Consider the following 12,139-nt stretch of genomic DNA (forward strand, 5'->3'; position numbering starts at 1 on the left):
CCAGGAAACATCCTTCACTCAAATTATCTCACTCCTTCAAATCCTTAATGTCTCTGTTGAAATATCCTGAGAAGTCTTCCCTCCCTTCAAACAGACACTCCTTGACCTCTTTGCTAAAGATATAAATTAATGAATGTTGAATGCTATATCATGCAGTCAATGCTTTTTTCTATATAGTTTTCTCTAAAATTAGAACGTTGTGATATTATTATTATTAGCTCAATGTTAAAGAAAATTAAATTGAGAAGTTTAGAACTGAAGGACTGTGCTCAAGGCTCCACTATATATATATATGATATAAGATATATAAGATAGAAGAGAGAAACACCACATCATTCTCTCAATTGATGCAGAAAAAGCATTTGACAAGATACAGATTCTGTTACTTATTAAAAAGATTCAAAGTATAGGGACAGAGGGAACATTCCTCAATGTCATAAAATCTATCTATGAAAAACCCACAGCAAATATCATCCTCAATGGGAAAAAGCTAACATCCTTCCCTTAGAGATCAGGAACATGACAAGGATATCCACTCTTGCCACTATTGTTCAACATAGTACTAGAGGTCCTAGCAACAGTAATCAGACAACAAAAAGAAATAAAATGTATTCAAATTAACAATGAAGAAGTCAAACTCTCTTTCTTCAAAGATGACATGATACTTTATATGGAAAACCCAAGAGACCCCACCCCCAAAATACTAAAATGCATACAGCAATTCAGTAATGTGGAAGGATACAAAATCAATGTACAGAAATCAGTTGCTTTCTTATACACTAACAATGAAAATACAGGAAGGGAAATTAGAGAATTGATACCATTTACTGTATCACCAAGAACCAGAAGATACCTGGGAATAAACCTAACCAAATAGGTAAAATATCTGTACTTGAGGAACTACAGAAAACTCATGAAAGAAACCAAAGAAGACACAAAAAGATGGAAAAGCATCTCATGCTAAAGGATCAGAAGAATAAACATTGTCAAAATGTCTATATTGCCTAGAGCAATCTATATTTTTAATGCCATCCTGATAAAAATTGCACTGGCAGTTTTCAAAGAGCTGGAACATACAATCCTAAAATTTGTATGGAACCAGAAGAGATCCTGAATTGCTGTGGAAATATTGAAAAAGAAAAACAAAACTGGGGGCATCACATTGCCTAATTTCAAGATTGACTACAAAGTTGTAATAACCAAGACAGCATGGTACTGTCACAACAGCAGACACATCGACCAGTGGAACAGAGTAGAGAGCCCAGATACGGACCCCTAACTCTATGGTTAAATAATATTCAACAAAGCAGGAAAGAATGTACAGTGGAAAAGAGACAGTCTCTTCAATAAATGGTGCTGGGAAAATTTGACAGCCACGTGTATAAGAGTGAAACTCAAACATTCTCTTACACCATACACAAAGATAAACTCAAAATTGATAAAAGATCTCACTGTGAGGCAGGAATCTATCAAAATCCTAGAGGAGAACATAGGCAGTAGCCTCTTCGACATCAGCCACAGCAGCTTCTTTCAAAATATGTCTTCAAAGGCAAAGGAAACAAAAGCAAAAATGAACTTTTGGGACCTCATCAAGATCAGAAGCTTCTGCACAGTAAAGGAAACAGTCAACAAAACAAAGAGGCAAACCAAGGAATGGGAGAAGATATTCTCAAATGACACTACAGACAAAGGGCTGATATCCAAGATCTGTAAAGAACTCCTCAAACTCAACACACACAAAACTGATAATCACATCAAAAAATGGGCAGAAGACATGAACAGACATTTCTCCAGTGAAGACATACAAATGGCTAACAGACACATGAAAAAATGTTCATCATTACCAGTCATCAGGGAGATTCAAATCAAAACCACACTGAGATACCACCTTACACCAGTTAGAATGGCTAAAATCAACAAGACAGTAAACAACGTGTGGTGGAGAGGATGTGGAGAAAGGGGAACCCTCTTACACTGTTGGTGGGAATGCAAGTTGGTGCAGCCACTTTGGAAAACAGTGTGGAGATTCTTTAAGAAATTAAAAATAGAGCTACCTTATGACCCTGCAATTGCACTGCTGGGTATTTACCCCAAAGATACAGATGTAGTGAGAAGGGTCACCTGTACCCCAATGTTCATAGCAGCAATGGCCACAGTCATCAAACTGTGGAAAGAACCAAGGTGCCCTTCAATAGACAAATGAATAAAGAAGATATGGTCCATATATACAATAAAGTATTATGCTTCCATCAGAAAGGATGAATACCCAACTTTTATATCAATATGGAGGAGACTGGAAGAGATTATGCTGAGTGAAATAAGTCAAGCAGAGAGAGTCAATTATCATATGGTTTCACTTACTTGTGGAGCATAAGGAATAACATGGAAGACATTGAGAGATGGAGAAGGGAAGTGAGTTGGGTGAATCTGGATGGGGAGACAAACCATGAAAGTCTGCGGACTCTGAGAAACAAACTTGGGTTTTGGAGGGCATGGGGGTTAGTGGTTGGGTGAGCCTGGTGGTGGGTATTATGGAGGGCACGTATTGCATGGAGCACTGGATATGGTGCACAAACAATGGATTTTGGAGCACTGAAAAAAAAAACTTGAAAAAGATATTTCAAATTTTATTATATATATAATATCTATATTTTATATATAGAGAGAGAGGGAGAGTCTCACTCTCACTCTCTTTCTAGAGAGGGAGCAAATGTGATGGAATGCTCATGTACCCATGTGAGAGAACCCAAGTTTGGGCTTCACACTAAAATCTTTTTTTGGTCAAACTCTAAACCCTTTTCCTTTTATCATGCTTGGATATGGATTGAATTCAAATAGTTTAATAATTTTCTGGTAATTTTACAGCATAATTTAATGTTAGCTTCAGGACTATATCATTGACATAAAAGGTAAATACTATGTTTGGATCTTAAAATTCTCATAATATACCAGAGTATAAGATAAAACTTTGAAATTTAAAGGAAAAGAACTCTGATTTCTTTGTAACATTGAGATAGTAAAACTTTGTGAATTTGAAAACATTGTTCTCTGGGTTTTCAGGTCTTAACCTCAACATCTGCTCTTATAGTAATACAGTGGATTCATATTCTGAGATGTGTGCCTTGAGCCTTATTTGTAAGGTCTTCCCTTCCATAAACATTCCCTTTGAATGGTTTAACACCTATGCTATTGGATTTGTAGTAGGAAATATCTCATAAATAAAATTACTATAGGACCAGAATAATTCTAAAATGTATTCTAAATTTGTGTCACATGCTTAGTAGATTATCACTTTTTTCTCTATAGATTTATATTTCTCTCTATAGATTTATAAATATAAATAAATTTATATTAAACATATTTATATTTTATATTTCTCTCTGTGATTTATATTTCAGCTATATTGATTTTTTATAAGAAAATTAATAAACCTGAGCTTAAGGCTAGATCTAGTTTCCAAACTCTTTATTCTTATAATTGTGGTTGACTGAAAAATGGTTATAAAATTTTAAAAAATATACTTCCCTTTAGATGATGATATTATGTGTACCTTGGCCATATATATGACAAGGACTTTAAATTTATTTGATAGCACAACTATGTTTTTTATGATCCTGTGATAGAGTGGGTTGGATATATATAAGGTCACCAATTGGGTTAAACAATTTAAATATACTTATTATTTTTCTAATGTGTATCATATATTTTTCTAGATAAATTTAGGATCATGTAGTAATAGGATAAAACAGAGAAAAGTTGACTGATCCACCAAAGTCTCAGTCCCATTTACACCCATACTCTTTCTAATGAGGACTAAAAAGCATCAGATTGTAAGAGTCTTGATAAATCTTAGATGCCCCAATTCTGCCAACACCAAGGCTATTTGACTCCAAACAATTACTGTAGAATTATTAACACACATCAATAGGCACATGAACTTATCACTAACCTATAAGAATATTTAAAGTTTGGGATAAATAGCAGAGAGTTTAGTTCTTCTGCCCAAATAAAAATCTTAAAAATGTGAATGTGAAGTACGAAATGTATTGTTTTGAATTCCATTATTAAGACCATGATCCAAATTGTTTATGTATCTTTCCACTTAATTTGACTTCTTTTGATTTGGATTAGCTTCTTGACTGATTCTGCATCCTCTGGGAGAAACTCTGAGCACTTGACAAGCAGAATGAGAAATTCAATTATTGCTATGTTAAATCCATCTTCAATTTGACATTTACCCTCAATTGAATATTTTTATTGAGTCTGAGCTCCATTAACCATTCCCTTACTTTTTTTGTCACTATTCACATCTCTCAGATTTATCTCTTACACTTCACAAGAAATCCTTCCATTTTAACAAGCTTAAACAACCAGCATAGAAATTCTTTCTAGGAAATTAGCCTATCTGACTCTATCTTCATATATAATGGATACAATATTTAGTTTATAATATTTTAAAGGTTAAGTAAGATTATATAGAAGAAATTACTTTAGAAAAATATATATTACAAAGTTAAATGTATTCTTCCTTGGCAGATGATAATATATGAATATTCACACAACCTTAATTAGATGATGTGATTATATGATTTAGAAAGTAGTTTTGTTGATGCAGGGTTAAAGAATTAATTAATGGTTAAAATATAAAGTGTTAAAGAATGAACTATAAGTAAGAAAATGATTTACAGAGGTTAACAAATTACAATAAAATGAAAACACAAGTTGCTCAAGGTGACACGCTATTTGTTAATTCATTCATCTACCCATCAAGAATTTACTAAATACAAGCAATATGATGATGAACAAAATAAAATCCATGTTTTCATAGAGGTTACAGAGTCCAAGAAAGAGCTGTTCCCAGAAAATAGTAATGCCCCTTGAAATACAACTATCTAATGTTAAGAAAACAACTGAGATCCTGAAACACGGAGAAATGAAATAACACATATAAGAAGTCCTCAATCTCGTGAGAAGTATAGGTTAAATCTAGTCATTCTAGCTAGCTAATTTCAATTTCCTCTACCATTAAGATAATATGATTACATAGTTTTCCGCATCCCTTAGGAAACCATTTTCTTTAATGAAAAGTATACCTTTCCTTCAAAGAATTAGGAAAACTTCAAGAGGCACCTGTTTATGAATCATTTTTCTTTTAACCTCCCTTTCTTGAAAGATGTTATACTTCTATACAAAGATTAAAAACACATAATTCTGTGGCAGATGATCCAAAATCTAATAAGGAAGATAAATTTAATACATAATTGTAAGCAAATGTGATATATGCAATCTCATAAACAGGAAGAATGAATTCTATTGAAAAATGCAAGAAAGACATTGCATAGCATAAGGGCTCCTCTAGAATAAGGTTTCAAATAAATAGACTTTTCTGTCCATTCTTTTCTACTGCTAATTTGAAATTAATTTTACCAGGTAAGTTGTGTTGTGGCATTTATTCAATAAAAATTAATTTAATATCCACCATTTCACAGATTCTGTGATAATGACTAGGGGTATAAGAAAGAAAAAGACAACCTATGGCTTGAAAAACCCAGCCTAACAAGGAGGTCAAACAAGAATCAAATTCATTTAGCAAGTACTAGATGGTCTCTTACTACATGTTCCAGGATTGGAGTAGAGCAACATTATAATACATGAGTTTCTTATAATAAGAAAGCTAATTTAGAGAGAATATGGGAGGAAAGAAGTAGGACTGTAAAGTGACTAAGTAGTTAGCAACAAAAAGAGACTGGATCATCTGAAATTTATTCCTACTAAGTGAAATAAAGCACTATTTTTATAATTTTTCAAAATTTTATTTAAATTCTAGTTGGTTACCATATACTGTAATATTGGTTTCAGGACTAGAATTCAGTGATTCATCACCTACACCCAGTGCTCAATCACAACTGTCCTCCTTATCCTTCACCCACCTCCCTCTATCAACCCTCAATTTATTCTCAATCTAAAAGAGTCTCTTAGTTTGCTTCTCTCTCTTTCTGTCTTTTATTCTCTTCCCTTGTGTCATCTGTTTTATTCTTTAAATTCGATATATGAGTGTTATCATAAAGCATTTCTTTTTCTGACTTATTTTACTTCACGTAATATACTCTAGCTCCATTCCATCCTTGCAAATGATAAGATTTCTCTTTTTTGATAGCTGAGTAATATTCCAGTTTGTGTGTATGTGTGTGTGTGTGTGTGTGTGTGTGTGTGTGTGTGTACCACATTGTCTTTATCCATTAATAGTCCATCTACAATTGGGCTCTTTCCAGAGTATGGCTATTATTGAAAATAAAGCATACTTTTAAATAGAAGATATATGAGATAATAAACACATTAGAAATTTGAGATTTTTTTCTTTGTGTGATTATTAAATGTAAAGGTCTGAATAAAATGAATGTTGTTGTAAGAAAATGTATTAATGAAATCTGCAGAATAAAGAAACCATGTAAAAAACAAGAGATACTAACACACAACTAGCAGTAAACCTAGGCACTCTTACAGGTGAGCTATTTTAAAACTTTTAGTAAACAGGGCCTTCATAGACTACTAAACTACACTAAGGAAACTTCCAAAGTATTAAAAGGAAAATAAAACTTTAACACATAAGGTTAATTTCAGGAAAGTAGAGATGTGAAATGGTCAGCATAAGATCATTTTTAACTTATAAAAACCATTTCCTATGTTGACATATTATATTAGAATATCAAAGAGAAAAAAATAATATAAACATTTTGTTAGGTGACAAAACATTTGAAAAACTCAGCATTTACTTAATCAGTGTTATAGCTAGTAGTTTACTTTTTCTGATTAATAAATACACAGTTGTATAAATATGCCCCAATTTATCTTCTCTTCTGTTAAAGACATTGCCTGTAATTTGTTTTTGTTCATTATTAATAACAGTGCTATAAGCAATAGAGTAGAAGTCATTTTGCAGATTTTTTTTTTCTCTCTCTTCAGTAGATACCTATTCAAAGAATTGCTGAGTCATAGGTTAATCCATTTTTAAGGTCATAAGAAATTATCAGGCTTGTAAAGTACATTTACCATTTGACCTTTTTAACTAAGACCAGTGATGTATGCAAGTCTATTGCTCTACAACCTTGCCAACAATTGATATAACCAGTCTTTATATTTATCCATTACTGTGGGTCTGTAGTGGTATTATTGTGATTTTAGTTAGTAGTTCCTTGTTAGTTAAATGGACTTCATCACTTTTCCATGTGCTTATTTGTCATGCCTATCCTTTTTTTAAACTGTCTTTAATCTTTTGCACACATTTATTTATTTATTTTAATGGAGTTATATATTCTAGATACAAGTTCTTAGCGAGATATATGCATTGTCAATATTTTCTCTTAATTTATGGTTTGCCTTTTTCATTTTCTGTGATAAACAAAACAATTTAATGTAAAAGTTACCATTAAGTTTAGCTCTTTCTTAGATGCCTTGAAAATAGGACTTTGTTTCTTTTTAATGATTGAACTTACATCTGAAAATAATGATGTGCTATATGTTGGCTATTTGACTTTAAATCATAAATAAATAAATAAATAAATAAAAATATTTACCATCTGATTTTTGCTTTAGTATTGTTGTTACTGCTGCTCCTGCTATTTCCAAAGTAAGCTTCTCTCAGCTACATCAAAATTTTGTCCTGTTTCCTTTGTTCTCTTTTCAGTTACAAAAGATACTGCTTTTAAAAAGTTCTTGGCTGCTCCACACCAGGACTTAAAATTCACCACTTAATAATGAGAAGCAAGCTTGTTCCTTAAATCAATGAGCAGTCTCTCTAACTACAAATGAAGTATCCTCTTGCTTTTTTTTTTTTTTTATTTATGTGTTTGACTTTTTCCAGTATTACCATCTGATTAAGAAGTATGTATGTTGCATTTGATCTGAATTTAAATCTTAAAGAGGAGATAGATGCCATAACCTAGGAGCAAGTAAATATTATTAAGATCATACAGTTCACATATTTATTTTTTGTAATAGAATTCACCTTAGAAACCCAAAGTAAAGTTTATGTGAAATCTTTGCCCATGCCACACATATTTTAAAACTAATTTCTGATCCAGGTCAATAGTTCTCTCATGTATCTTTGTTTTTCCTACAGCTTTTTTCTTATTAAAATAAATTATCCCATGAAGTTATTATAATGAACTATGCACAAAACAGAGTTCAGAACTGTTTTAATAGCATGAGATCTAATGAAGAAAATAAATTTGTCAGGGGTTGTATTATGCTACACATTCACATAAGATAAAAGTAGCTGTGCACAAATTACATTACTGCCTAAATTAAATATTTATATCTCATATTCTCATAATTTTTTAACATCTTATGTGCAAGTATGAATATCAGTCCTCCAAATATCCATGTCATCCTCTTTGGTTTTTATTTTACACATACTGCTCTCTATATTGAATGATATCACCGTTACCATATTGTATTTGAATGATGTGTTTGCTCTTAAGATTTGTATTTTCATTTCTTAGAGTAATGGCTACAGAAAGATGATCAGCCTACAGCTGTGTGAGGTAGATATTACCCATTGCAGAAGAAGAGAAGATTCAGAAAGATCAATTTCTTGTCCCAAGTCATACAACTAGTTCAGAATTTAAACCATCTGTCTATGAATTCCATGACATTTACACTATGTGAGTGTGTCATTAATATAATGCATTAATTGAAGTTATATTTCACCACCAATGGAATCTAAAAATTAGCTATTAAGCTTATTAAAACATTATAATTAAATATATAGAGAAATCAGTTACAAATTTTGGAGTGCCATTTCAATTGGAGCATGATCCTTCCATAGTCCATGATTTCCCCCCAGTCGAGGCTATAATCTATGGGGGGAAAAACAAAACAAAACAAAACAAAAAACCCACTTTTCTCTTATTTAAGTTGCAGAATTCTCTACTCTAGGGTAATATATTGTAATTTTTTTCCTTAAAATTATTTTGTATACATTAAGCAAATGCATTTTGACCTTGTTTATGCTTGGTTAAAAATGAAAGGTCAAGATAGTGAAGGTACTTCACTTTGTAGGTGATGCATATTCAGTATATATTGTTTGTTATAAAAAGAAGGTTGGAGGAACAACAAACAATGACAATTTCTGAGGCTCTCAGAGTTAACAACAGCACCTTTTCAAACATCCTCATGATAAATGAACGGAGTGTAAGAATAAAAGAGAAACAGTGAGTAAACAGGGGAGGACTACACTAAATGTTTTCCTTTGCCTCATCAGATGTACTGTCCATATTTCTCCTTTCTTTCCTCATCCTTGCTCTGTGCCCCAAGAGGCTCTCCATGCCTACCAGTCTGTGGGCAGATTTATGCCACAGGACTGTATAAATGGGTTTCCTCAATCCCTGACCTCCATCTGAGTGTGTCCAAAGAGAGTCACTGTAGGAAACAGGGTGTCTGGATAAACACTATCCTTACTATTTCTGCTGGATCTCCATAGGTTGACTACAGAGATTCTCTTGATTTTCACCTTCCTTCTAGATCATTAGCTGCTTACTCCCGAATCACTAATATCATTACCAACCTACTTTGTAGGGGCCTGTGGAATTTTGTCACATGAATGTAACTGGTCAAAAGTCCCAGCTCTGAGTCCTTCACAACATCTGCTATCAGAAGAATCCCATACCAAGTACTTTAGGGTCTGACTTCTGGAGCAGCTACTAATGGGACCAGGTGAGTAAACCGGCACTCACAGAAGTTAGCTTGCCTAGGGGAAAATTGGAGAGACAGTTAAGGGAGGATAAACATCCTCTCCCTTTACATCTTGGATAGACTGTTCCAAAGTATGGTTTCTAGTATCAGTAAGCACAGAGAATCCCTCCAAGACCAAGAAATTTTACTTCCTAAGCAAACGCTCTTATTTCTCTGATCATTGTAAAACAAAGTAGGAAGCAAAGTATTACATAACTTTCTGTTTTAGAACTCCACAGCCATTTTCTTCTATCTCTGCTGTTATGAGATTGCACACCCCACTGAAGAAATAGCACTTAATCCTTACATGAGGTTCTACTTAATAAGGAATGTAAACAAATTATGTAGAAAGATATATCACCCCTAATCAAGTCTTTCAAATATCATTTCTGCTATTGCTAGTCTTTGTAGCTTTGTAAGAAGTAGAGAGACATTGTTTTTTTTTTTTAACTGTTTTAACAACCATAGTCAATATCTCTTACCTTTCCTACTTTGTAAGATGACCTTCCCTTCAGCTCACCTATCTAAACTCCCCTCCCAATCTCTGTTCAACCACACTTTCATTTTCTGCACTGTGAAGACTATTACATTTTTCCTAAACCATAATTTTTAATTTAAATTTAATGTGTTTTCTGTATATCATCTATGAAATTTAATACAGTGAATATTGCTTTATATCATGATACGCAAACACCGTTCACTGTAGAGGTAGTAACATTTTTTTTTCTTTTACCACTTGTTTACCTGGGTTTATAATTGCTATGCACACACACACACACACAATACACACATACATACACAGATATATGTATGTAACTTCTCCCATATAAAAATATTTTCCACATAACTCTATTTTAGGGTATTTTATTCTCTTACACCATATTAATAAATTATTCCCTAGGTCTGTTGCACAGTGCCATCCTAGGATTTTAATCCTAGGATTTTGATCCTAGGATTTCACTCCTTGTGCTGCTACTTCTCTTGTTTTTTGGAAACAAATTTCACTATTCATTCTTGGCATACACTTTCAGGAAAGTAGAACTAATTGATAATTTCATCAACCTAATATTTTGGGAAACAATCTGGCAATTTATTAAAAATTTAAATGTGTACAATATGATCTAGCCATCTACTTCTAGGTATTTTCCCAAAAGAAATGAAAAGTAGGTCCATACAAAGACTTGAGTATCAATGTACGTACCAACTCTCCAATAATAGCCCCAAACTGAAATCAATCCAAAAGTCCATCAAAATAGAATATATTATTAATATGTGCTAAAACCTGGAGGAAACTCAAAATAGTTATGCCAAGTAAAAGAAGTCAGAAAAGCAAAGTATCACTGTATGCTTCCATTTACATAAATTTCAGAAACTTATGCCAATTCATACCATTTAAAATACTCAGAAATAATAACTAATATAGAGTGACCAAAAAAAAAAAAAAAAAACCTGGTTGTGTAACAATAGAAACAAGAATGGAGAAGTAAGGGAAGGAAGGGCAAAAGAGGGTTTTCCAAGAGGAGAGAGGAAATTTTAGATTCTATTCTTCCTGGTATGAAGTAATCAACATGGAAAATGTAATATGTTCTGAGATACTGGAAGCCACATTTCATTCCCCCTGAAACAGCTTTAGGACAGAACTAGTCTGAGTATCCATCGACTGAAAAATGAATAAAGAAGATGTGACATAAACACATCTACACACACACACACGCACATATTCACACAATGGAATATTACTCAGCCATAAAAATAATGAACTGTTGTCATTTGCAATGATATGGTTGGAGCTAGATAGTATTTTGCTAAATAAGTCAGTCAGAAAAAGACAAATACCATATGATTTCACTCATATGTGTAATTTAAGAAACAAAACAAATGAGCAATGGAGAAAAAACAAAGATGAACCAAGAAACAGATTCTTACCTATAGAGAACTGATGGTTACAAGGAGAGGTGGGTGTGGGGAATGGGTAAAATAGTAGTTATGAGAATTAGGATTGCACTTTTGATGAGCACCAGGTGTTGTATGGAAGTGTTGAATCACTATTTTGTATACCTGAAACTAATATTGCATTGTGTTTTAACTGAAACTTAAATATAAACTTTAAAAAAAAAGAACTAAAGTATCAGGAGATGATATTTAGCTCAAAAAATGAGCTAATGCATCTAGTAATGTATAAAACCAATAATAATTCTATATTCCATGTACTGTATTAACAACTCAGTATATACTATCTCATGCAATTATTCTATAAGATAGCCCTATGAAGTATGTATTCATTTCTCTAATTTAATGAGGATGAAAGTAATGCAAAAGTAAATCAGGTACCTTGTCTGATGATATTGGTGGAGTTTATTTTTAGCTGATAAATTATGATTCTAGAGTCTGGGATCTCATACTTTAA

The sequence above is a fragment of the Mustela nigripes genome, chromosome 14, assembly GCF_022355385.1.
Source record: "Mustela nigripes isolate SB6536 chromosome 14, MUSNIG.SB6536, whole genome shotgun sequence".
In the NCBI taxonomy this organism is placed as follows: Eukaryota; Metazoa; Chordata; class Mammalia; order Carnivora; family Mustelidae; genus Mustela; species Mustela nigripes.